The sequence below is a fragment of the Astatotilapia calliptera genome, unplaced genomic scaffold (assembly GCF_900246225.1).
Source record: "Astatotilapia calliptera unplaced genomic scaffold, fAstCal1.2 U_scaffold_31, whole genome shotgun sequence".
Lineage (NCBI taxonomy): Eukaryota > Metazoa > Chordata > Actinopteri > Cichliformes > Cichlidae > Astatotilapia > Astatotilapia calliptera.
This window is the reverse complement of record NW_020535769.1, coordinates 156,464-181,706: the sequence shown is the minus strand read 5'-3', so window position 1 is coordinate 181,706 and position 25,243 is coordinate 156,464. Positions and strand designations below refer to the sequence as shown.

Below are 25,243 nucleotides of genomic sequence, written 5' to 3'. Positions count from 1 at the left end.
CTGGTAAAACATCTGGACTGCAGGCAGGTCAGTTCAGCACCCGCATGGCTTTTACTACAAAGTGGGTATTTTACTATAGATACAGTTTAGCATTGTCTTGCAAAATTTTCCCTCCAAATAAACTGGGTGATGGCCAGTCTGCCAAATAATGGGCTTCATTTGGTCCAGTTCAGGAGAGCTCAGCAGTCTCTTTCTGATCCTCACTCAGATCAGCTGCTATATATGTGAACATTTGTACTTTTAATCTCTCTGCTCTGTGTTGTTTCTTCTGTCAGGCCAGAAAACCATCACAGCAGAGTCTGGACAGAACGCCACTCTGATATGTCGAGCTCCAAACAACAACACCATTATTATTTTAGAGTGGAGCAGAGCTGACCTGGGAAAGAAATATGTTTTTATGTACGGGGATGGGCAATTTGTTCCAGACCAGCATCCATCTTTTAAGAACCAGGTGGATCTGCAGGACAGACAGATGAAGGATGGAGACGTGTCTTTGAATCTGAAGAATGTGACGATTAATGACACTGGAACATACGAGTGTCGTGTCAAGAACAAGGCAGACAGTATGAAGTTCATCAACAGCATCGACCTGATTGTTGATCCTCCAGGTGAGTGAGTAGAGTTGAGTGTGTGTGTGATCAGAGGTGAAGCTGCTTCCTGCTTGTTGATGTTTGTTTCTAAAGATGTTGTTGATGAGACTTTGTAGAAAGCAGCTGGTCTGAGTGATGTGATCAGAGTGCAGTAGATAATGTCTGACAGCAGTTTGAAGAGGAAATGGATTCTGTTCTGTTCTTCACTCATCACCTACCTGACAGCTGACACCTCACACCTGTTTCTCACCTGCAGGTCAGACAGGAGGACACACAGAGGATGGAGGGAAGGAGGCTGGAGGGAAGGAGGATGGATCTGTTGGACTAATCACTGTTCTCTCAGTTTCTGGTGTACTTGCTGTTGTTGTTGTTGTTGTTGTTGTTGTTTGCTACAGAAAATGTAAAAAACAAAATCAGGGTTCATACTAATATCTCACTGAATCATGTTTAAAGCATCTCAGAGAAAAAGAAGATTGCAGAGGGATTTTGCCCCAATCCTTTATACAGAAACTCTTTAAATTCTTTAGGTCTCTTGGCTTCCACTTGACAACTCAAAGCTGCAGTTCTTCCTACAGATTTTCTATAGGACTGTGGTCTGGAGACTGGCTAGACTGGCTCAGTGATCTTAATGTTCTTCTTGTTTAGACACTTCTTTGTTGCCTTGGTACTATGTTTTGGATGGACCCATCCACGACCCACCTATTGTGTTTTGGCTGAGGGAAGGTTGTTTTACAGTATCCTGTCCACTAGCTCCTCAATGGACAGTGAAGTTTTTTTTTTTACTAACAAGCTCCTTAGCAAAAAAAAAAAAGAAAAAAGGTTGAGGTGATGTAAAGAGTTTGATTTTGGTTTCATCAGACCATGGCACTTTCTCATGATCCTTCCCTTAATCATTTAGCTATTCCCTGGCAAATGTAAGATGTGCCTGCATGTGTGACTTTAAGAGCAGAGGAGAAATTGTGTTACAAATGGTGTTCTACAAGGCTTGTCCACCACCTCATGATCAACTTCAACCCATGAGGCAAGATCTTGCATGGAGCTTCAGACCAAAGGAGATTGACGGTCATTTCATATTTATTATATTTCTGAATAGTGGCACCAGCAGTTTTCACCTTGTCATGAAGCTTCTTGCAGACCGTCTTGTAGGCCATATGTAAGCCTTGTTCAGGTCTACAATCTTGATCCTGATGTCCTTTGACAGCTCTTTGGTCTTGCCCATGTAGGTTGAGAGGTTGGAGTGGACGAAATTGATTGTGTGGGCATCTGTACTTTATACACATAACAAGTTGAGATCAGGCGTATCTGTAATCAACTGGCTGATTGTAATCTGGGAGCCAGAATTCTGGATAGGTTGTACTGAAGTACTTCTTAGGACAAGTCAAGGTTTTTAAAATGTTATATGTCCATCACCCAAAGTGATGGAGTATCTAATGTTTGTTAGCTTTCTAGTGTCCACACTTTTCAAGATATGTTCAAATTTTGAATGATGGTAGATACCAGCGCAAGCTGATTTAATTTTGGTGAAAATCGGGTGAAGGTCAAGCTGACCCCTTTTTTGATGGAGTTCTCTGAGTTTTTGTAGAATAGATAAAGGGTCTTCTAATAAGCTTTAGCCAAACATACATTGAATATGTTCCTCTTCTGTCTAGGAATTATTAGGCAAACAGAAAAGCACTGTAAAAGAGTAAGAAAGAAACAAAATTGTAGGCTGTGGTGGATTATAATCGTTAGCCCACACTTTTTACCACAACATAATGTCCTATTGTCCTAACATTTCATTGGTTTTTAAAACTCGACAGTCAGCTGCTACATTTTAAACAAATGATTTTCAGTTCTGACAAAGATCTGACATATTTGTGTCAAAAATATATTCCATGAACTCTACAACTTTGCTGTTACTGAATGTAATAATAATATGTTTATTTCAAATCTAACATCTATTAGTAAAGTAAATGACAATAGTCAGTTTGTTTTTCTGTATAGATAAATCTCCTTGTCTTTCTTTTACCTGAAACTGTAGAATCTGTTGCGGGTTTTTTTCTGAGGATTTTTCCTTCAGTCCTCTCTTTTCAATGTCCACATGTCAATATGCAGTTTGTTTGTTGGTAGTCTCTCTCTGCTGTCCTTTTTCTCTTCTCTTTCCCCTCACCCTGAAACCAATAAAGGACAGCTACTTTGAAGTAGATGGCTGCCTTTTCATCTCCCTGAAACTGGTGCATTTGTTAAAGGGGAAATCTAATTTAACTGGATATTGTACAAAGAAACCAAACAACAGACCCACTTCTTTGGCTTTTTTCTGTGTCCATAAAGCAAAAGAATTGCATCCATCCATTTGTATTGAGTTAACACAGAGTTCTAAACATAATCTGATCTACTCATGACTGTGGCTCTTGAGTCATTACTTTAAGTGTTGTCCACGGGTCATTTTTGTCCTCTAAAGAAATCTTTTGCTATCAAAAATGTATTTGTTATTCATCAAATGGGCTGAAAATAACAGAAGTTATTCATTACTATACTATGAATGATTGTAATAAGTTTCAAGTAATTTGATTTATTTATGTGGTTTTTATTGAATTTTATAACGTTGGTGGTCCTCGTGGACAAAAATGACCCCAAAGTACAAAGTGTTGCAAAGAGCCGTATTTTCACACCATACTGTTTTCAAACATCTTTGATCTTGGATCACTGATGTGTGGGGTCAAGCACTGGTCATAACAACCACAACAGGCAGCACAATGAGGAGGCAGGTGCTCTATATTCAATGAAATGTTATTTATACAGCGCCAAATCACAACAACAGCCGCATCAAAGTGTTTCGTATTGTAAGGTCGACCCTACAATAATACATACACAGAAAGTATCCTCAAAAGCCTCCATTGCACTGGAGATTTGCATACTTTGATGAGCATACTTTTTTTTTACCATGTTGTGCAAAGCAATGACCAGTAGGACAAAGCACATATTGTCCTCTAGTATAATGAGGAGGAAGAATCAATGTTCAGGAAGATCCAGGGTTAGAAGATATAGAAAATATTGTCAATATTTAGAGCACATGCTACCCTTTCTCTGAAAAAGCACATCAGCCACCTGCAGAAGTGGAAGAAGGCTATGAAGTGAAGAAAAGTGATGAAGAATCTGAACTATGTTCAAGTAGGTTCTCAGGCATCCAGGACATGGTAGTCTGAGGAGCTTGGAGAGAAAGTGACTGGGCTTCTTGAAGTTTCTTGAATTTTCAGAATGTGAAACTGAAATAGAAGATGTGTCAGAGGACTACACATCATCCATTTCAATTATGATGAAGACAAAGAATCAAGCAGGAAAGAGGAATCAGCTGAGACAGAGGAATATTTGCAGTAACGTGAGGAAACACTGATCTGGTCTTCTAACCTTCCCAGTGACAGACGATGCATGACTCTCTCATGTGCCTCAGAGAAAGATGATCTACCACAGTCCAAGCACATGTGCCAGGTCCCATACTCCTTCAGTGGCTTTTCTACTCGAGTACTGAAAGCATTATACACAGTGTATTCTGCTTGTATTCTGCTTTTTAACGTTCACATGCCAATGGATGCATCAGAGACCAAGTTGGGGTTCAGTAACTTGCCCAAGGACAACTTGGTAAGAACTCCAGACTAGAGCACACAGAGATTGAACCAACAACCATCCAATTAGCAGATGACCTGCTCTACAGCCAACTCAATGATGAACAAGGAGGGACAACAAGAGAGGAAGAAAAATGGACCGAATGCAGCTGTAGGCATATGTGGGTGTGTTGATTCTTACTGCCGTGCATCCAGTAGAGTCGCTACGGCCAGTTTATGACATCCTGAGTCTGGTAGAGAAGTTTTCATGCTGACACAAGATTAATCATAGAAGCACAAAAAGGACATAATTTCTTGATAAAGACATAAAGATCGTCGTTCATGACACAAACGTGCTCCCATTTGAGGTGTATGATGTGTGTTGGTGTTGACTTGACTTGAAACACAAGTGGGTGTTCCTCCTGCTGTGATGTAAGATCCTGGTACTGATGTGACTGTATGAGCACCAAGTCCCCTTCAGAGGACTCTGTCCCCTCCAACAGAACATCCAAGTAAACCAGGGAACTTTGAGACAAAAACATGGGCAGCATGTGATGCAGGTCCAGCTGTACATGGAACATGCTCGTGTGCGATGGCAAACTGTCTTTCCTGCAGTCAGGACACGAGTTGTCCCTAACATTGCAGGTTTCCAAAAGAAAACAATCACCTGTAACAGCTTGTTTACTGTATATGCCCCTTGGCCTGCAACTGCAGAAAGAATGCCGTCCATGATGGGACCAGTGCAGAGGAATAAACCTGAGCTTCCTCCTGCACTTGGGTCAAATATGGACACGCCTTTGTCCTCATGAAAGTTTGCCTTCACTCAGACTCATGCCCTCCTACCATGCCAAAATATAGAAAACTGTCAGGCAATGAGTTGGAATAAAGTTGAATAAAACCTTGAAACACAGAGATGGATGATATTTTATACTTGTTGCTTCAAAGCAAACGGAGTCATTTTTGAGCCCTGAGGACCACAGGTGTGATTATGTGCTGCCATTTAAAATTTATAAACGCTTGAAAAAAAAAATTCTCACTAAAGTTCAACATACAGAGTGCTGTATGTTGAACTTTAGTGAGATTTTTTTTTTACAATTTTTTTTAATTTAATTTTTTTTAAATATTTAATTTAATTAAATATTTAATTTTCTCAATTTGTTTTCGCTAAAAAACAGGGTTTATTTTTTGTAAACAAGGTCTGGTAGCCCTAAAATGTAAAATGTTGGGTAAATTTTGTGTTAATGCTTTGGTCTTAAGTAAAACTAAGGTGTAACACTGAATTGATTGACAATTTATACTTTTTACTTTAAAAAAAAACAGTCAAATGAAGTGGGGACATTTTTGACCCCTGAGGACCACCAGTGTGATTATTTGGTGCCATTAAAAATTTTCAAACGCTTGAAAAAAAACTTTCTCACTAAAGTTCAACATACAGCACTCTCTAGTTATTCAGATAGTCAAAATTATCTAAACAATTAAATATTAAATTTTCTTGTTTTATTTTCGCTAAAAAACAGGGTTTATTTTTTGTAAAGAAGGTCTGGTGGCCCTAAAATGTAAAATGTTGAGTAAATTTTGTGTTAATGTGTTGGTCTTAAGTAAAACTAAGGTGTAACACTGAATTGATTGACAATTTATACTTTTTACTTTAAAAAACAGTCAAATGAAGTGGGGACATTTTTGACCCCTGAGGACCACCAGTGTGATTATTTGCTGCCATTAAAAAAATTTAAATGGTTCAAAAAAAACTTTCTCACTAAAGTTCAACATACAGCACTCTCTAGTTATTCAGATAGTCAAAATTATCTAAACAATTAAATATTTAATTTTCTCAATTTGTTTTCGCTAAAAAACAGGGTTTATTTTTTGTAAACAAGGTCTGGTGGCCCTAAAATGTAAAATGTTGAGTAAATTTTGTGTTAATGTGTTGGTCTTAAGTAAAACTAAGGTGTAACACTGAATTGATTGACAATTTATACTTTATACTTTAAAAAACAGTCAAATGAAGTGGAGACACTTTTGACCCCTGATGGCTCGCATTGTATGCAAATCGGGAGGACATCACAAGGGTTAAAATAGTCTAGAAATTAAGATCATGATTGTCCTTTTTTCAGTAGCTTCACTGTGGTGACCACTTGTGAAAGACAGCTTAGCCAAAAAGATATTGTGTTATTTTTATGTTGTCCTAAATTCATCGTTTATTCATTTCAGATTTGTTTTTCAATACATTTTTTAATTACTTTAATGTGAAATTGCTACTTTTTGTTCATTTCTCATAAAGTAAAATTTAACAGTATAATAAGTGGGTTTTCTTTTTATTAGACTCGTGGCAACAGAGAATCTTAGTTGTTTCACTTGTGCATAATAATCTCAGAAGAGATACAGAGGAAACAACACGGTTTCAGAGGCAGAGCTGTTCGTTACAGTGATCATTGTGGAGAACGCAAGATATTTGTAGGGCTGGACTGGTAGTCTGGCCATAAACCTCCACTTTTTCAACCCAACTGGTTGAGAAACTATGTAAAAAATACAGTTTACTAAGTCAGGATGCCATTCACTGTCATGTTCAATGAGCAATGGCTAAAAACAAAAAAAAACAAAACAAAAAACAACAATGAGCAATGGCCTGTCACTTAACTGGCATTTTCCAGCGCTCCGTGACGGTTGTGATGCCATTTTCTGAAATTATGCAGGGCACTCCCGATGGTTTTCTCATCCACCTAATTTAAAATCCAATCACCAAATCAAAGAAGAAGTGCAGAACACACCAATTCATTCCGGATTCAATTTGCAAAGTGATTGCCTAAATTTGCCAACTTTATCTACTCTGTACTAATCTTCACTTATATACTAATCCAACTATGCATTCCGAGAAAGGCTGAGTTCAGTTCAGTTTTTTCCACCATTCATAAGGAGGCATTCAAAACACTACTCATTGGTGTACAATATGGTGTTCTGGTGGTGTTTTTGACAACTTTTATAGTGTCCTGACTTTGCATCATTTCTTAACCAAACGGGTTGGAAAAGTAGGGGTTTGGGGTGACCGTGGCTCAGGGGGTTGGGAATCGCATCTGTAACCGGAAGGTCGCCGGTTCGATCCCTGGGCTCTCTGTCCTGGTCGTTGTGACCTTGGGCAAGACACTTTACCCTACTGCCTACTGGTGTTGGCCAGAGGGGCCGATGGCGCGATATGGCAGCCTCGTTTCTGTCAGTCTGCCCCAGGGCAGCTGTGGCTACAACCGTAGCTTGCCTCCACCAGTGTGTAAATGAATAGTGGTATTGTAAAGCTTTGGGTGCCTTGAAAAGCGCTATATAAATCCAATCTATTATTATTATGGCCTAGATGGCTCATTCTGCATTCATGCACCTAGTGTAGAAGTAGCAAAAAGGTGGAGGTGAAAATTACTATGGCTTATTGGGGCTAATGAAGGTAGAAGAAAAAAAACAGCAGGGCAGGGATTGGGGAGTATAAACATCCAAGAAAAAAAATCGTAATTTTTGACAAATAAAGTTGCAAAGTATTGAGAAAAAAGTGAAGAATTTGTCATGAAAATAGCAAAGTTTGCAGGAATAACTCAGAACATAGCAGTTTATCGTTAGGGGAACTCATTGTTTTGCACATTGGGTCTGTTATGCAGTATGCCAATATTAGAAGTGTTGGGTTCATTTTATAAGAGAGAAGGCAAATGTACTCAAAGTGCAGTTTCTTACATTTATACAAATACTGAGCTTCAGTGAAGATTCAAGTTGCAGTTATTTATATTTCCTATCACCTTAAATCTTCACTCAAATTCAAGTTGTTAGGATGCCTGGGTCGTTGACCCAGGGTTTTTGAGTTTATTATAATATTTATAATTTCTAGTCTTTGGGTTTTTGTTAGAGTCATGTCTTATGGTTTGTCTCTGTGTAATCCAGTTGCTGTCTCCCCTGTCCGCTATATCCCCGTGTCCAGTCAGTGTCTGTGTCTGCCCTGGTCCCACGTCTATGTTCCCTCTGTTGTAGTGCCTGCATGTGAGTCTGTGTCTTTGTTCAGTCTGTGTTATGTGTTTCCTGTTTTACTTTGAAGGTCTCTGTCTTATCTCAGTGTGTTCAGATTACGCTTCCTTGTCTCGTTAGTTCTGATTTGCCCCAGCTGTGTTTCCCTCCTGTTGTCCATTCCCTGATTGCTCCCTCTGTGTATTTAAGCCCTGTGTTTCAGTTTGTCATTGTTGTGATCTACCTTTATCTTGCTGTGTGTTTTGTCTGCTTAGGTGTATTTAATATTCTTAGTTTTTGTTACCCTTTTGAGTTCAGCATTAAAGCTGTTTTGAGTTACTTTCTGTCTCCGGAGTCTGCACTTTGGGTCCTTCTCCTGCCTGCACACAGCCGTCACATAACACAAGTATCTTTGACAGTACATGTATAGATGTATTATATATAAGAGACAAATATTGTTCTTTTAAATAAATGTTTGTTTCAGTTCTATGAAGCTTTGAGTCCAGTTTGACCCATTTAGCAGAAGTCAGCCTGCTTAAGGCTCTGATATCTATTCTGTATGACTTAAAGCAGTTATGACATGGTCTGATTTTCTCACCCAATAAGCTAATATTTAATATATCAGTCTACTCTCATTCTATCAGAAACAGTTATCACAGCTCGTACATTTTCTTTTTACACATATATGTAAGCATTAGAGTTGGATGTCTCGAGACCGGTCTTGGTCTCGATGGACTTTGGTCTCGGTCTTGGTCTCGCTGTCTCGGTCTTGCATTCTCAAATCGACATAGTGTTTGGGAGATTTGGAGTCAACCATCAGCGGAGCAGGGGGGTGGCTTACTGGGCTTAAGCCCGGGTCATTTTTTCAGAAGCCCGAGGTCTTTTGGAGTGGGTTAGTTAGATGCCTGACTGACAACTGTATAAAAAAATAACAACACACAGAGCGCACTGTCGTAAATTCCCCCTAATTTTGGTATGATCCAAGCTCAGGCACTAGGCGACTGACCACAGCACCCATGTGAGTGAGGGGGGAGAAGCTGCTGCCTGTGAGTTTGCTGCAGAAAGAGAAGAGCTCAAGTTTGACCAGGTACCAAAGCAAATCATCCGTACAGATAATGTAAATATGACGATGTATCACAAAAGATTGATATCAAACTGATCACTTGGTTGTGTTATTTGCCCTTCGAGCGACAAATGGATGAATAAAAAGCCGAACAGCAATGCTGATTTTTTAGAGAGTCTTAACTTACATTTCATATTTTCAGTTGTTACCCTCCACGGCTAAACAAACTCTCTAAATCGGTTTCAATTGTGTACTGATGTACACAACAATGGACATAAGGAGCTTCTTTCAAAGACAAAACTCAGGTAGATGTTATTTTATATATTATGCTTTGGATGTTGTTCAGTATATCTATGCAAAACAAGAGGAATTTCAATACACAACAGTATATTCACAGTTGAAACCAGAAACCAGATTAAGAACTGCGGACTCAGTAGCTGTTTTTAAAAAACAACTCAAAACTTACCTTTTTAAAACTGCTTTTGGTTAATTTTTTGCCTGTTTTATTTTCTCTTTTTAAATCTTTTTATGACTTGTAATCTTATGTGCAGCACTTTGTGATTCTGTCTTGAAAGGTGCTATATAAATAAAAAAATTATTTATTATTTATTTATGTTTACATACACTTTAGGGAGAAAACATAAAAACTTTTTTTTACTGTTAAACGTCAATTTAGAGTAAACTTTTGTTTTAGATAAATAAATGTTGAAATATCTTTTGAATTAGTCAAATGTCAGAATAAAAAGATGGAGCTGTCTATTTTAATCACTTTCATCAAATTTAGGAGTACATATACACTATGTTTAATGTTAATTAATAAGAAAACTGCAGACGATTCCATTCTGAGCTGAAGAAGCTTCTGATAGGTTAGTAGAGTCCATGTGAGTAAACTGGTGGCACACCTGTGGATGCATATAAGGCAAAACACAGAGCCTGTTTCTTTGACATGGGAAAATCAAGAGATGTCAACCAAAACACCAGGAAAAGAACTGTGGAGCTCCATAAGTGCGGCTCAATTTTGAATACAATTTGGTGTCATTTACAATTAAGAAATACAGTTTATCTCTTTACTCTTAAAGTTAACAAATATGTTTTTTATATTTATCAATCTAAAAAAATAAACATTTTGTCTGATTTGATGTTACAATATAAAATGTGTTTGTGGTTTTATCTGAAGAGTGTGTAAATATCTGGTTTCAACTGTATATTTGATGATGTTGGTGTTTGGCTTGATTGTCAGCACAAAGAGGGAGAGAGAGGAGCAGAGAGGGAGATGGAGAATCAGGACAGAAGGGAGATAGAACAAGATCAGGTGAGACACACATGTTAGTCAAATGGTTGTTTGCCAAAACTCATCAGAACATGTATCTAGTACCTAGGGATGGGTACCGGTAGGTTCTGACATAAACGGTACTAACCAGACCAAAAAGCAGCACACATTTCGGTGCTTTTTTTTCCTGAGCTCTGATACACTTTAGATTCTAGCCAATCATTTTATGTTTCCGAGGATAGTAGGCGGGCCCAGGTACGTATGTTCTTTTAGAGCAGAGCTACAGATTAAAAACGCCCAAGGCAAAACGGTCAAAAGTCTGGCTGTACTTCACAGCAAGAGATGCAAACTCAGCAGCCTGCAACAAGTGCTTTAAGCTGATACTGTGATACTGTCAAAGAAGGTAACACCTCAAATCCGATGAAACACCTGGCGACGTATAGCGTTTTTTTAAAGCCGAGAAATGCACTGTATTTGATAGCTTGCTGCGAGACCTCACACCGTGCACATCTACTGTGGGTGTGGTGCCTGTTATCGGACCGGAGTTAGCAACATCCCCCAAAAACCCGAAGAGGAGAGTCCTGGCCCCTAGCCCTGCCAGTGTAGCAGAAATGATGACGGATGATGATGGCAGCAGCAGCCGTTCTTCTCTGCGTGAGTAGCTTAATGTTGTTCGTGTGTAATTTACGTTGAGTAGGCTAACCACGTTATTACATTAATGCATGTAAGGTGAACTAGCAAACATCATCATAGCTACATGCGGCTGTCTTCTTGTTTGATGGCAGATACTCCCTTCACCCTGGCCAAAAAGGCTAAAATGACCAAACAAAAAGTGGAAAACAGCTAAACATGAGAGGTTTTTGGACAAAGTTTGTGTTTTTTCCATTGTTTAAGCACTGCTTCCAGCCAAGAGTGATACCATATATGCCCCATAGCTGCAGAAAAGGCTAACATTGTTATCTTTTGACAAAAAAACAGCTGAACATGAGAGGTTTTTGGACCAATTTTGTGTTCTCCATTCTTTAAGCACCGGTTTGAGTACTGTTTAAGCGGTTTGGTACTGGCATCGGATAAAATCTAAACGATACCCATCCCTACTAGTACTTAGTGTAACTTTTTAGATACCATTTGTTATCCAGGTCATTGTAGACTAAGGAGCTTGGAAAGAAAAGCGTCTGGACTTCTTTGAGTTGCTTGAAGACGTTCCACCTCTCATCTGAGAAGCTTCTTCAGTTCTAGGGTCAATTGGTGGAGAGTCCCAGATTTAAACCCAGTGGGAGTTTCCCACCGAAGAGGGACAAAGGACTCCCTGATGATCCTCTACCTAATCACATGAGCCAAGGTGTGAAAGTGGGTGTGGGTCCCAATCAGCCAGGGTTTCGGGTGAGCTCATTATGAAACCTGGCCCCACCCTATCATGTGATTTCCCGAGGTCAGATGGCCCAGGATGTTGAATGGGCGTTAAGGCGTCTGGGGAGGGAACTCAAAACTGGATTCTGGCTTCTTTCACGCCTCTTTCAAACCATCTGTCCTCTCTGTCCAAAATGTGAACGTTGGCATCCTCAAAAGAGTGTTCTTTATCCTTTAGATGCAGATGAACTGCTGAGTCTTGTCCTGTGGAGGTGGCTCTTCTGTGTTGTGCCATGCGCTTGTGAAGTGGCTGTTTGGTCTCTCCGATGTAGAGGTCTGGGCATTCCTCACTGCACTGTACAGCATACACCACATTGTTAAGTTTGTGTTTAGGAGTTTTGTCTTTCGGATGAACCAGTTTCTGTCTGAGTGTGTTGCTGGGTCTGAAGTACACTGGGGTGTCATGTTTGAAGAAAAAAATCCTGAGTTTCTCTGAAACACCGTCTACATAGGTTTACATGAGATGAATTGCAAAATGGCAGATAGAGACAAAATACTGTTAATCTGACTATCTTCAGGTTTTACACGCTTTCATACACACATGCAGTTACTGTCCCTTCATTTAGAAAGGCAGAGGTGTCACGGTACGGATGATCTGATATCCTCGTGTTGGTGTTGTTCCCAGACCATCATGAAAATGTTGTTCCAGGTTCAACATTGCAAGTGACCAATCACATTGTTGTGATGTTATTCTTTTGCGCGCCAAGCCATTCGTGCATTTATGAAATTCCAATGTTGCAAGGACAATATCAATTCTACTTACTGTTTATTAAAGGGTTAGGGTCAGGGTCCGTTGATCGGCGGATAGAGGCGGTTTCACGCAGCTTAAGTACAGTTTTTTGTTTTACGCCAGTTTTTCCCAAAGTCGCAAAAGTATGACGTCACAACATTCTGATTGGTCACTTGCAATGTTGATCCTGGAACAACATTTTCATGATGGTCTGGGAACAACACCAACACGAGGATATCAGATCAACCGTCACGGTACATGTAGTTGTTTTTTTCCTGTGTACTAATATTCAACATTGCTATCAATACATTTTTCAAAAAAATGCCTCTCTGTGCAAAATGGGTTTAAAAACATAAACAGCTGTGGGATACTGTTTGTCCGTGATTTAGACAGGGGGGAACAAATCGTGGCAGGATCAGCCTGATATTATTTGTATCCCACTGTAACTTTACTGTATAAAGAGCTAACATCTCCAAAATGTCAGGAGTAGTTAGTCATTGCAAGAAATGTTTGTGAACTAAAAATCACGAATGTGGGATACTGTTTGTCCGTGATTTAAACAGCCCAGCGCTGCTCACGATGAAGGGAAAAGCAATTCTGCAGGGGAGACCTACCTCGGCACTTGTGCAGGTGAAGCCAAAGGGCAGATATGCTTCACCATATTTTCTAGTCTTTGGCTTAGAATGAAGTTGGTTTGGAAACGTATTCAGCGATGCTTCATCTCCTGCTTTGCGTTTCTGTGGGTGCCCCATGCTAGCAGTGTCCAAGCATTGTTTTTGTTTTTTTCCCCTTTTCATACCACGCCCCCCTGCAATGGCTCTGCGGCCCCCCCTAGGGGGTGGGCCCCACACTTTGGGAAAAGGCAAACAGGATTGTTATTAACAAGCAGAGGCGTTGCAAGACAATTTCATAGAACAAAGTTTATTGGACAAAATAACTGAATATAGAGCTGCAGAAAAGAAAACAGCAAATTAAATGGCAGGACTTGCAATCCTTTAAATCCTTTAATTAAAACTCTTTATTAACCAACATTGCTTAAAAGAACAGGATTCCCTGCCACTATGCTCTAGTTAAAATAGCAGCTCATATTTCTTCATATTTTTTTTATCAGTGCAAATCTTCATTAGTAAACACTGTGGCCCCTTTTCTCAGATAGGACTGTTATTAAATAAATTATACATTCAGTATCTTTGCTAACATTCTGTGATTTCAAGCCTGCAATCAGGATTGTTTTTAATGCAGCGTTGCCTGGGGGCCTGAATGCCAGAATCATTCGGTCCAGTTTTTCAGCCTTGATCCTTCCCTGCATACTCTGAATCTTTGAATGGCCTATGAAGATGATGGAATCCAGTTTCCTGTTCTCCTATATACTACATTACTTTCTAAAAAATATATTTTAGCTGTACAGTACTTGAACCCAAGTTGAACAGAAAGCATGCTTTGGACAGACAGTTTGTGATGTATTCACAATAAATAGAATCAGGCTGCTGTTCCACCAGGAAGTAGGTTTAGCTTACAACTCTGAGTTTGTTTACCCTGATGGTAAATGCTACAGGGCTGTGTGGGTGTATACCAGCAGTTAGAGCTGGGCGATATGAGATTTTTTCATATCACGATATGTTTTTTTCATTTCAGGCGATAACGATATCTATCACGATATAAGCCAAATAACTATATTTGTAAGATTTAAATGGGCCGTTGCTCACAAATAAAATGTGAAATAATCAGCAGCGTGTTTTTATTTAAATATTTATTTCCCATAATAAGTTCAACAGGGTAGATGTACTTAAGGAACATGAGACTTTTCCAGATAAATAAAGGCAAATATTGCAAACTACACAAAAGGCAGCCGCTAAAGCGTTTAAGTTTCAAAATAGAACAAACGAAACAGACTACTAAATTGTCAATTCCACTTAGAAACAAAATATTAATTCTAAAAATAAATCTTAGTTTGTTTTACAGAAGAACAGACAAAACTGACTAACTTTTGTCAATATCAAATAAACTGAGAACTAAAAGGAAATTCTCAATCTGTCCTTGTTGTATAGCTTAGCTTTTCAAACAGTTTTAACAGTTACTTTAGTCTGACAAAAGCCGAATGACGCATTAGCGCTTCCAGTCAGAGACTGAGGCTACGTCCACACGTACACGGGTATTTTTGAAAACTGAGATTTTCCGTTTTCGTTTTAAAAAATAATCCCGTCCACACATAAAGGCAGAAATGAAGGAAAACGCTGCTATGAACATGCCAAAGCAGCAGGTGGCGCTAGATTCCTCACCATGCAGAAATGTTGGCCAATCAGAAGTCTAGAAGCCTCGGTGGGAAAAAGTAAACAAAGCTGGGGCATAGAAGCAGAACCGAGTCGTATGTGTGGACGGACAGTAACTGTGTGTATATGTAAGCATTTAAACACTGCAGAGAGTAGAATTAACAGTATTGTAGAAATTCATTTCACCGAAACAATAACGTGGCGCACAGTGTGACGCATGCACCAGTTTATTGTATTTCCAGACTTGCTTTCGGCACAATTTACAGTGAACGCTACTCTGTTTTTTGTCAGACTTGAAATAGCCGAAATACCTTCACACTACGGAACTTCTATGGCTCTTCCGTTCGACAATCTCTCCGGCATTGGAACCATCATCTGTTTTCTCTTCGGTAACCTTCGGTCACGCTCGGTTGATTTTTCTAGTCGGCACACTCATTTCCTCCATTATGCGCTGGCTCCATTACCCGCTCGCTGCTTCCCAAACAAACACACGTGCGGCTTGGCACTTGTGCGACGTGACGCTGCGGCTGTGATTGGTTCGGCTCTGCGCTACTTGATTTGGATTGGCTGACCTTTTTTTTTTTTTAGAGGACAAGAGCGGCGAGGTCTATCGCGATAGCTTGATTTCTCTATCGAGTAAAAGTTATATCGCGATACATATCGTTATCATTCTATCGCCCAGCTCTACCAGCAGTGCTGCTTTCTTTTCCTGTGCTCTCTCTCCAGGAGTTGCTCATTGCTACTGCTTGTTTTCCCACTCTACAGTTGGTCTTAATCATGATACACATTATAAAGGCTAATCGATTGTGAGGTTATGGTTGGTTGTCTGTTTGCTGCTTTCTTCCACCACTTTCTAGCTTGTGAGACCCAGCACAAATAATGGAGAGCCCCAGTGGTGTGTTTTAAGTTTATTATTTTGGAAGCAGAGTGGAGATTTGCTGCTGCAGTATTCTTCTAAACAATAGGTGTCACCACAAAGTTTTTTCTACAAATTCTACAAAGTTGTCAAACACCTCTGTTTGTCTGTCTGTATATCTCTGAGCTTCTGTGCAAGATTATCAACCCCAAAACCCTACACGATCATAAACTCTTGCCTAGAAACTCGGCTGTGGGGTGCAATGCACCTAGTTATAAAAATCAAGACATGCATGACCGGCCAACGTGCCACAAAAACTGAGTCTCACAACACATGATTTGATGTGAAAATCCTCACACACCTGCTACATAAGCGACCCAGTGAGCATACAAATGGCCTAGGAGTTTGGAAAAGCTGCAGCAGAGTACTGCTTGAAAAAAAATTCCAACATTTCTGAATGTTGTTGTTCAGCATGAGGTTAGTAGTGGTCCTGCTGCTGTCTACGTATTGTGCAGATCACATGAACAATAGTAGCAGTATATATGGCAGAAACCATCAAGCCAAGTATCAGTTGGTAAAAGAAATCCTCCATCCCTCCATCCTTCTTCCCTTCATCCTTCTTCCCTTCATCCTCTGTGTGTCCTCCTGTCTGACCTGCAGGTCAGAAATATGTGTGAGGTGTCAGCTGTCAGGTAGGTGATGAGTGAAGAACAGAACAGAATCCATTTCCTCTTCAAACTGCTGTCAGACATTATCTACTGCACTCTGATCACATCACTCAGACCAGCTGCTTTCTACAAAGTCTCATCAACAACATCTTTAGAAACAAACATCAACAACCAGGAAGCAGCTTCACCTCTGATCACACACACACTCAACTCTACTCACTCACCTGGAGGATCAACATGAAGGTAGATGATGCTGATGGGGTCACACGAGGTTGTTCCTGCCATGATGATGCAACACATGTATGTCCCATTATCAGAAGTAGTCACATTGTTCAGAATCAAAGACACGTCTCCATCCTTCATCTGTCTGTCCTGCAGATCCACCCGGTTCTTAAAAGATTGATGCTGGTCATCTGAGAGAAACTGCCCATCCCGGTACAAAAGCACATATTTTTCTCCCAAATCAGCTCTGCTCCACTCTACAATAACAATGGTGTTGGTGTTAGGAGCTTGACATGGCAGAGTGGCATTCTTCTGTCCAGACTCAGCTGTCATGTTTCTCTGGTCTGAAAGAGGAAACAACACAGAGCAGAGAGGTTAAAAGTACAAATGTTCACATATATAGCAGCTAATCTGAGTGAGGATCAACCAATAACATTGATAAAAATGATCAGATCCCCCCTTATTATCATTGGCAGAAAAATCTTGTAGAATTCGAACATTTTTTAAACAAAAATGTTAGATAGTGAGCTATGTGCCTTCATGAGAATGACAAACCAGCTAGTAAAGCTCACACCACAGTTTTCAGAAAGAGAAAACCTTCACTCACTCAGCTTCTTTAAGACTATCTCTTGAAGAAGATGGAAGGTGATAAAGAGGATGCATTTCCCTACTTTAAGGAAGAGCAAACCGACAGCTGACTTGCATGTGTAAGATTCAAAGGAGGACACCAAAGTGTTAGCAGGTCAGAAATATGATCTTGTGGAGATAAAAGTCCTGAGCTCACATGGACCTGTGGGAGACTTAGTAGAGTTGTAAATAGGCATGCATAAGGTTTTAAGAGCAGTAGGTCACAATTCTCAGGGGGTAATGTGTCAGTCTCTACTGCTACCTACAGGTTAAGGCATGTGATCATGATCCCACGGTGTGCATGAAGCAGCACATTATGCAAGAGCAGGTGTTATCACATGGGCCAGTGAGAGGGGAGTGACCACAAATGCGCCAACAAGCTTCAGCGTGCAAACAAGCTCATGTTACCTCCACCTGGGGAACATGTATGGGTGACAGGGACTGTACTAAGGCAACATCCAGCACCTTGTTTACCTTGAATAAACATCAGTTGCTCCCCCTCTTGGCTCTGATTTTTTAAAACAAAGATACAAAAAACATACAGATACAAACAAAGACATGAATGCAGAAATGAACATTGATGTAAAACAAATTAACTAATAACTCTATTATTTGTAGCTGCAGAACTTTAAAGCTACTCTGGCTGAAAAACAGACTAAAGACACAAGCCCATTTCAACAAAGCTGGGAAGCTGTGGAAAATATAAATAAAAAGAATGTAATAATTTATAATTAAACCCCTATGTTTTTCATAACAGAAGCAAGAAAGCATATAAAACTGGTTAAACTGAGACTTTTTACCATTTAGAGATCTTAGAGATTCTCACACATACAGATGGGCAGAGGTTCACTAGTCTTCAAAAGAACTGCATCTACAAATTGTGGAAAAGGGACTAAAGAATAGAGGAACCATCCAGCTTCATTTCAGGTCTCAGTTCAAAAGCCTGAGGGTATGGGGGTGTATTAATGCCTTTAGAATTGGCAATCTCCACATCTGTAAAGTCATCACCAATGCTGCACGGTATATACAGGTTTTAGAGCAACACATGCTCCAGAGGACATAATTTTGAGGAAAAACCTTGCAAGACAATGCTAGACTGTATCTATAGCAAAAGATTGACATTGTAGTAAAAGCCATGTGGGTGATGAACTGACCTGCCAGCAGGCCAGATGTTTCACCAGTTGACATTGTTTAGCACACCATTAAACAGCAAATATGACAAAGGAGACCTGGGGAAGAACAGGACAACATCCCTCCCCAAAAAGTCCAGCAACTAGTCTCACCACTTCCCAGACATAAACTGTATATTAGATAAACTGTTATTAAAAGAAGCGGAAATGCTACACAGTGGTACATGTAACCCTGTCCCAATGTATGATATATATTGAGCCATCAAATCCAAAATAAGCAAATAATATTTCCTGGGTGTTTTTTCTTTTGTTTGTTTTTTTTTTTTTTTTTTTTTTTTTTTGGGGGGGGGGGTTGGCTAACAATCATCGTTAATTTTTAGTTCCTTAATTTAAAAAATTGCATTAGTATCATTATTTACAGATTGGTGATGTTGATAGACTTATTCATCTTCATTATAAGACTTTTCTTTGGCTCCACATAGTTTGGCACCACAATCTGCACCAGATCAGTGAAAGCAGTCGTGAAACCACAGATACTGAACTAAACAAATATGACTGTGGAAACAGAAACTACACCAGGTTGTAAAGAAACAACAATACATATTCTGCTACAGGAGTTATACAACCACAAAAAGACAAACACTGAGACTGTTAAAGACAGCAAGCTGTGTTTGTAGCATCAGTGGGCCTGAGCTAGCTAGCTATTGTGTAACATTTGTGATTCAGGTATTTAGTAATTCAGCGTAATGCACAATGAACCAGTCTGTACAATAAAATGCAAAGAAAATTTTTTTCAATGAGCCTGGTTGACTTTTAATCTTCCTGGGAGTTTGTGTCCTCAGGTTTATTTCGACACATTGTCAAACAAAACTAGAAGCTTGTTTTTATTTTTCAGATACTTCAAAAGTAAATATTTAACTAAAACCTACTAAATGTATTTTCTTTCCTTCATTTTCACGGTACAATTCTGAGCTGAAAACTCCCTGAAAGCAGCGTGGCTCTCTCCTCTTGAGATCATTTGACTGTATGCTCTCTCTAAACACCTCTGTGCTTCGGAAGCTCGACATCACAAACAGCAGCTGCGGTCTTTTAGAATTTAAGTTAAACAGTAAACTTATTAATATCATAAGTCAGTTTGGTATGGAATGGCGCATTCTGAAACAGTTTTTTAATGCCTAAAATACCCAGAGTGCCACACGAACACCATACAGATCAGAGACTAAATACCCCAAGAGACAACCGATGACAATAGTACAGTGTATTCACATATTATAAAAGTTGTTTATCTGTCTGACTTGGGGCTCTGTATGATGCCCTGAAAGCCCAGCGGTGTGTTGTTTCAAACATCCAACCTCCTAATAACGACTGATTTTAGTTTAGGTAGTCGATCTCTGAGTTTTTCCTTTACGGATAACGAAAGTAGAAACCCACCGACTTAAACCCACGGTCATTTATACGTGTGTGCGTATAAATGACCGTGGGTTTACCTACGGTCGAACCCTACTTTAAACTTTAAACAAACTTACCCGCAGAGGACGATGTCATCTGCATGATAAAAAGCAGCACTGATAGTAGAAATATTCCAGCCATTTTCGCTTGGTTAAAACTAAAAATTAAATTAAAAATCTGGCGAAACTAAACTAAAATGATCGGTTTCGCTAATAACAGTAAATAATTTGATTCAATTTAAAGCGATAGGCGAAACTAAAAGAACGGCTACGTTTAATCGTTTCGCTTACAACTTTATGGTCAGGTAAAAGTTACATAAAAATGCAGAAATTATTGCACAGGCGTGGTTTATAAAACCTTTGTTTTCCAGAACATTCTGGCGTCTTCTGGTATTTTCTGGTTGTGAGGTAGAATGTAGAAGTCTTCACCTGAAGTCCGATGTTACCGATGTTGGCACTTCCGCGTTCCTTACAGAATACAAACAGACAACAGTTGCCGTCTCATAAAGAATCCATGCACGACTTGAAAACACCCTGCTGCTACATTTTTATGATTGAAAAAAATATTGAGGTTTTTTGAAACACGTTTGAGGCAATTGTACTGGAATTGTATCAAAACAATGCAAGTTTCAAAACGACAACAAACATCTCCACGCTGACATCTACTGGCAAATTTATGCCATCGTCACATCTGGCAGGTCTGTTCTGTAAAACAGTGACGCACCCAGGCATTACGCAATTTCGAACAAGTCTGTTTATCATACCAAACTATGAATAATTATGAGCAAAACACCTGTTGATCAAATAAAGTCTACTGAGTAAAAATAAAATATATGTGTGTTCATTGGGATATTGAGACTGAGTAGGCTTCATTGGGTTGGGTAAGTCTAGACGTGTTTGGTTAACTTTTAAGCCAGGGGTGTCAAACTCAAATACACAGTGGGCCAAAATTCAAAATGGAACAAAGTCGCAGGCTAACACTAATATTTATTGAAAAAAAAAATCTTCTTTCAGATATAAGAATGAATCTTTTCTTATGGACTCAAATAAGTTTTGCTGAAAAACTGAATATGGAACAAGCAAAGCTTAATACTAAACAATATATATATATTAGCTGTATAATACCAGTAGGCCAGCTCTAATAGTAATTTGGTATGGCTTCGCGGGCCAAATGTAATGAGGCTGCGGGCCAAATTTGGCCCGCGGGCCAGAGTTTGACACCTATGTTTTAAGCTTTCTGGGAGTTAGAGTCTTCAGGGGTGTCTTACGCTCTATCTGCTCTGTCAAACAAAGCTTTAAGCTGTCTGTTGGCCTATTAGCCAGGGTCCACTTTGCCATGTCCGCCTCCACCCTGTCCTGTTTAAATGGTTGTTTAGCACCATGTCCTTTCTCCTGATACCAACATGTAGAGCTACCCAAATAATATTAAATACCTTCTCCTTATTTACCAAGAAAGAATACTGCGTAAGAGTTCATTGAGTAAATCTGTTCAACTGGTCAAATGTTTAACCTATTAAGTTAAATTAAGTTATGTAAACTAGTGAGCACTGAACCTTTTCTATCCTCTGAGTTCCCTGTTTGTGGGACGGTCATTAATATCACTGCAATTTCTCTGTGTGAACTGCCAAATGATCTGCAACTCTTTTGATTCTGTTATTCAGTAATGCAAATGATGTTTTAACATGACCATACATCTATCATGTCTGTTGATCCATCTGTGTAAATGTCCATTTAAGTTTTTAATTTAATATGCAAAGACATTTTTGCTCTTTTTACTTTCTGCCCCTTGAAGTTTCATAGCTGACTGATTGTTCATGGAGGAGCAGGTAGATCCATTTAAACACTGAAGATTCTTTTCCCACAGCCTAATAACAGAGAAGTGGAAATGACCTCAGTTTGTAAAAAGATCAAAGCAAAAATAATTAACTGAAGAGTTATTCGTGGTGTGTGTGCTGTGTTACAGTAGCTGCATTTCCAGCAAAGCAGAAGAGACTTAGCAACAGATTAAAATCAAGTGTAACAACATTTATATTTCTCTCCATTCACAAAACTAACACATTCTAATTCGAGTCAGAATGCACTCCTGTAACGTTACAACTGGGTTTATTCACGAGTTATTTAGAAATACATTCAAAAGAGACTCACATATAAAACGTATTCCCCAGGCAGGAAACTAAAAGAATAAGTGAAGAAACACACATAAAACTAACATTAAGCACAACACAGCTCCATAACCCATTACTCTCATTTCATAGTAGACCTATGGTTAGGGCTGTAATATACACTGAATAGGTGAATATATTTAATATGAAGAGCCAGCAGCCAAAACTATTTTGAGAACAACACCAGAAAAGTTAATGTGCAGCAACTGAGCACCAGCAAGTTGCTGGTTACATGGTAGCTTTAGGTCCTTCAAATTATTTTCAGTATCACATTTAATGACATGTAATTTTCTTTTTTTTTTCCCCCCCTTTCTTTCCCACCTGTCTTATCCAGCAGTGTAGCAATCACAATTATTGTCTGTAGGACCAGAAAAATGACCAACAGATTTACTCTCCCAAGTGGATCATTACAGCGCTCACTATACTGGTCCACTTGATTCTCACAGCTTATTAGATTTTTATTAGGATTTATTTATTTTCACTTATTACAATCAGAGCAGACAGGGCTGGGGACAAGAAAGAGGAAAAAAGGAAAGAGAAGTTAAGAAAGAAGTTAACACAAGGAGAGGGGAAATAGAGGAGAAGAGGAATAGAGAGAAAAGACACTGCAAGTCTGCTTCAACACCTGCTGAAAACAACACAATAGAGAAACCACAGCAACAACCAACATATGCAAAAGTAACAGTAAATAATAAATATTAAATGTTACTGAGCAGCATAGAGTACTAATAATGCATTATGTGTTTAGAGGCAGCAGCCGACCAAGATACTGTGCATTTGTGAGCACCTCTTTATACACTAGTGTGGGTGAGTGTGCTTGTGTTCACAAGGTTTCTTCATGTAACTATTTAAGTTAGTTACATGAAGGCGATCGGGTGATCGTGGCTCAAGAGTTGGGAGTTTGCCTTGTAATCGGAAGGTTGCTGGTTAGAGCCCCGGTTTGGACGGTCTCGGTCGTTGTGTCCTTGGGCAAGACACTTCACCCGTTGCCTACTGGTGGTGGTCAGAGGGCCCGGTGGCGCCAGTGTCCGGCAGCCTCGTCTCTGTCAGTGCGCCCCAGGGTGGCTGTGGCTACACTGTAGCTTGCCATCACCAGTGTGTGGATGTGTGTGTGAATGGGTGGATGACTGGATATGTAAAGCGCTTTGGGGTCCTTAGGAACTAGTAAAGCGCTATACAAATTACAGGCCATTTACCATTTAATAGTAGGTGTAGGGAGCCATATGCCCCCAGGACTTAAAGCTGGCATGGAGGAGATCCAGGCCCCACCGAGAGCCCAATGAGGACCACCGCAGGGACAATCACACCCCCCACCTAGAAAAGAGCCCAAAGGCTCAGCCAGGAACTGGCTGCGCCAGAGCAGACCAAGTGCTGGAACCAGGTAAAGGTCAGTGTCATCATCTATCGTCTTCTTTGTGCATTTGTAGAGCTAATCTCTACTATTATTTTTTCTGTTTTTGTTTCTGTTCTAAGACTGTGTACAGCAAACAAACTGCAGAGGGTAAATCTACAGTGAACCCGAGATGCCAACTAAAACAGCAAATAGAAGGAAAAAAAACACTGCAAAAGCACACAAAACACACTGTAAGTTAAATAAAACACAATAGAGGTAGAATAAACCCAAATCTCATAAAACACAACTGAAGTATTCTTGGAATGACAATAACCTAACAAAGTAGCTGTGCAAGTAACAGAAACCAAAACACATGAATTACTGTTACGTGTTTGAAAGAAGAGGATGGTTCCCGGGTGCTGTGATGGAGAAAATGATGCAGGGTAATGTGTGCTGTAATCGCTGCTAAACCTTCCTCTTGTGTTAGCTTTCTGTTATTATCTTTTATGTTAACGTGCCAGCTATTAAATCAGCTATAAAATACACTAAAAACAATAAGCTATCATCCAATTTGTTTCTCATCTCATGGTTACCTTGTTAGGCTTCTTATCTATGAAAATTTTGGTTTTAATACTTTTGGTGTGGGCCTCTGGGTCTTTTTTGTCACTTTACCCCTCGATTTCAATTTAAAAAAATGGTAAAATTAACCTCAAGAGAATCATATTAATAAATAAAAGGTTTTTGTGTTACCCAACTAATACTGAGGGGTATAGGACACATCTCTTAAATAAATTTGTTTGATTGATTTTTTCATTTTAAGATTAATAACTAAAATGATATCTATGGTGATGTCATTACATCAAGAAAAGGCAAAAAAAGTATTTTTATAATTAATTTTTTTGTTTTCAGCGGTAGATCTTTAATATAATCTGGAAAAAGTCCACTCCTCCTTTGTTTTTGTTATAGTCGTGGATAATTGTGGGCTTTTTGTCACTTCCTGATGATACAGCTGCATCTTTGTGAAGTTTCCTCTTGAAAAGTCCGAGGTCATATCCGGTAAGTGTCACAACTAATACTGTGACCCTGCAGTCCACTGGTCATATCGAGGACCACACGTTTTCCTTGGTTTTTCTCAGGGATGCCACTTGCAGCTTTGCCTGTGTAAATCTGCAGATTCCAGCTGGTTCATGCGTCACAGGCTGCCCAGATTTCTATGCCATATTTCCCTGGCTTACTGGGTATGTATTGCCGGAAGGGGCATTTTCCTCGAAAAGGAACAAGACGTTCATCCACTGTCACCTCTGGCCCTGGGATGAACATCAGCGGAAGGAGCTGCACCCATCTCTCCCAGACATCCCTGATGGGAGCAAGCTTGTCAGATCTCACTCTGGTCTCTCTGTTGTCAAATCTGAGGACTCTTGATATCATTTGAAATGTCTGAAGTGATATTGTTCTCTGGAAAATATTCCTGCTTAACGATGGGTCCCATAGACTATCAGTGGCCTCATTGCAGGATCTGTACACTCCAGCAAGAAGAAGAACACCAATGAAAGCATCCAGGTATTCCTCATCAATGTCTTTCCACATGTGGCCGTGGACCTTTTTTCCTTCAAGGTTCGTCATAGTAATGATGATTCTTTTTAGTGACAATGGCATAAATAGCTCAAAACATGTCTTCATGTCACTGACTCTGGTCAGAGTAAACCTTGTATTCCAGGGGTAATTTTGATGACATTTGCAGCAGTTGGCCTGCCATGTACATCATGAGAGCTTACCAGTTTTGGACTTGAATCTTTCAGCAGGAGCAGCTACAGCACCAGCGACCTCCTCCTCTGATCAGATGGGTCTGTGTCTTCCTCCTTAGAAACCTGCCCATCGGAATCGCTATGCTGCTCTGTGTCCTCTCCT

General features: G+C 39.6%; 1 pseudogene; it reads left to right on the top strand.

Moving 5' to 3' along the window:
* The first annotated feature begins 265 nt into the window (after nt 1-265).
* LOC113018015 (coxsackievirus and adenovirus receptor-like) overlaps nt 266-25,243 on the top strand; it is a 41,756-nt pseudogene continuing 16,778 nt past the window's right edge.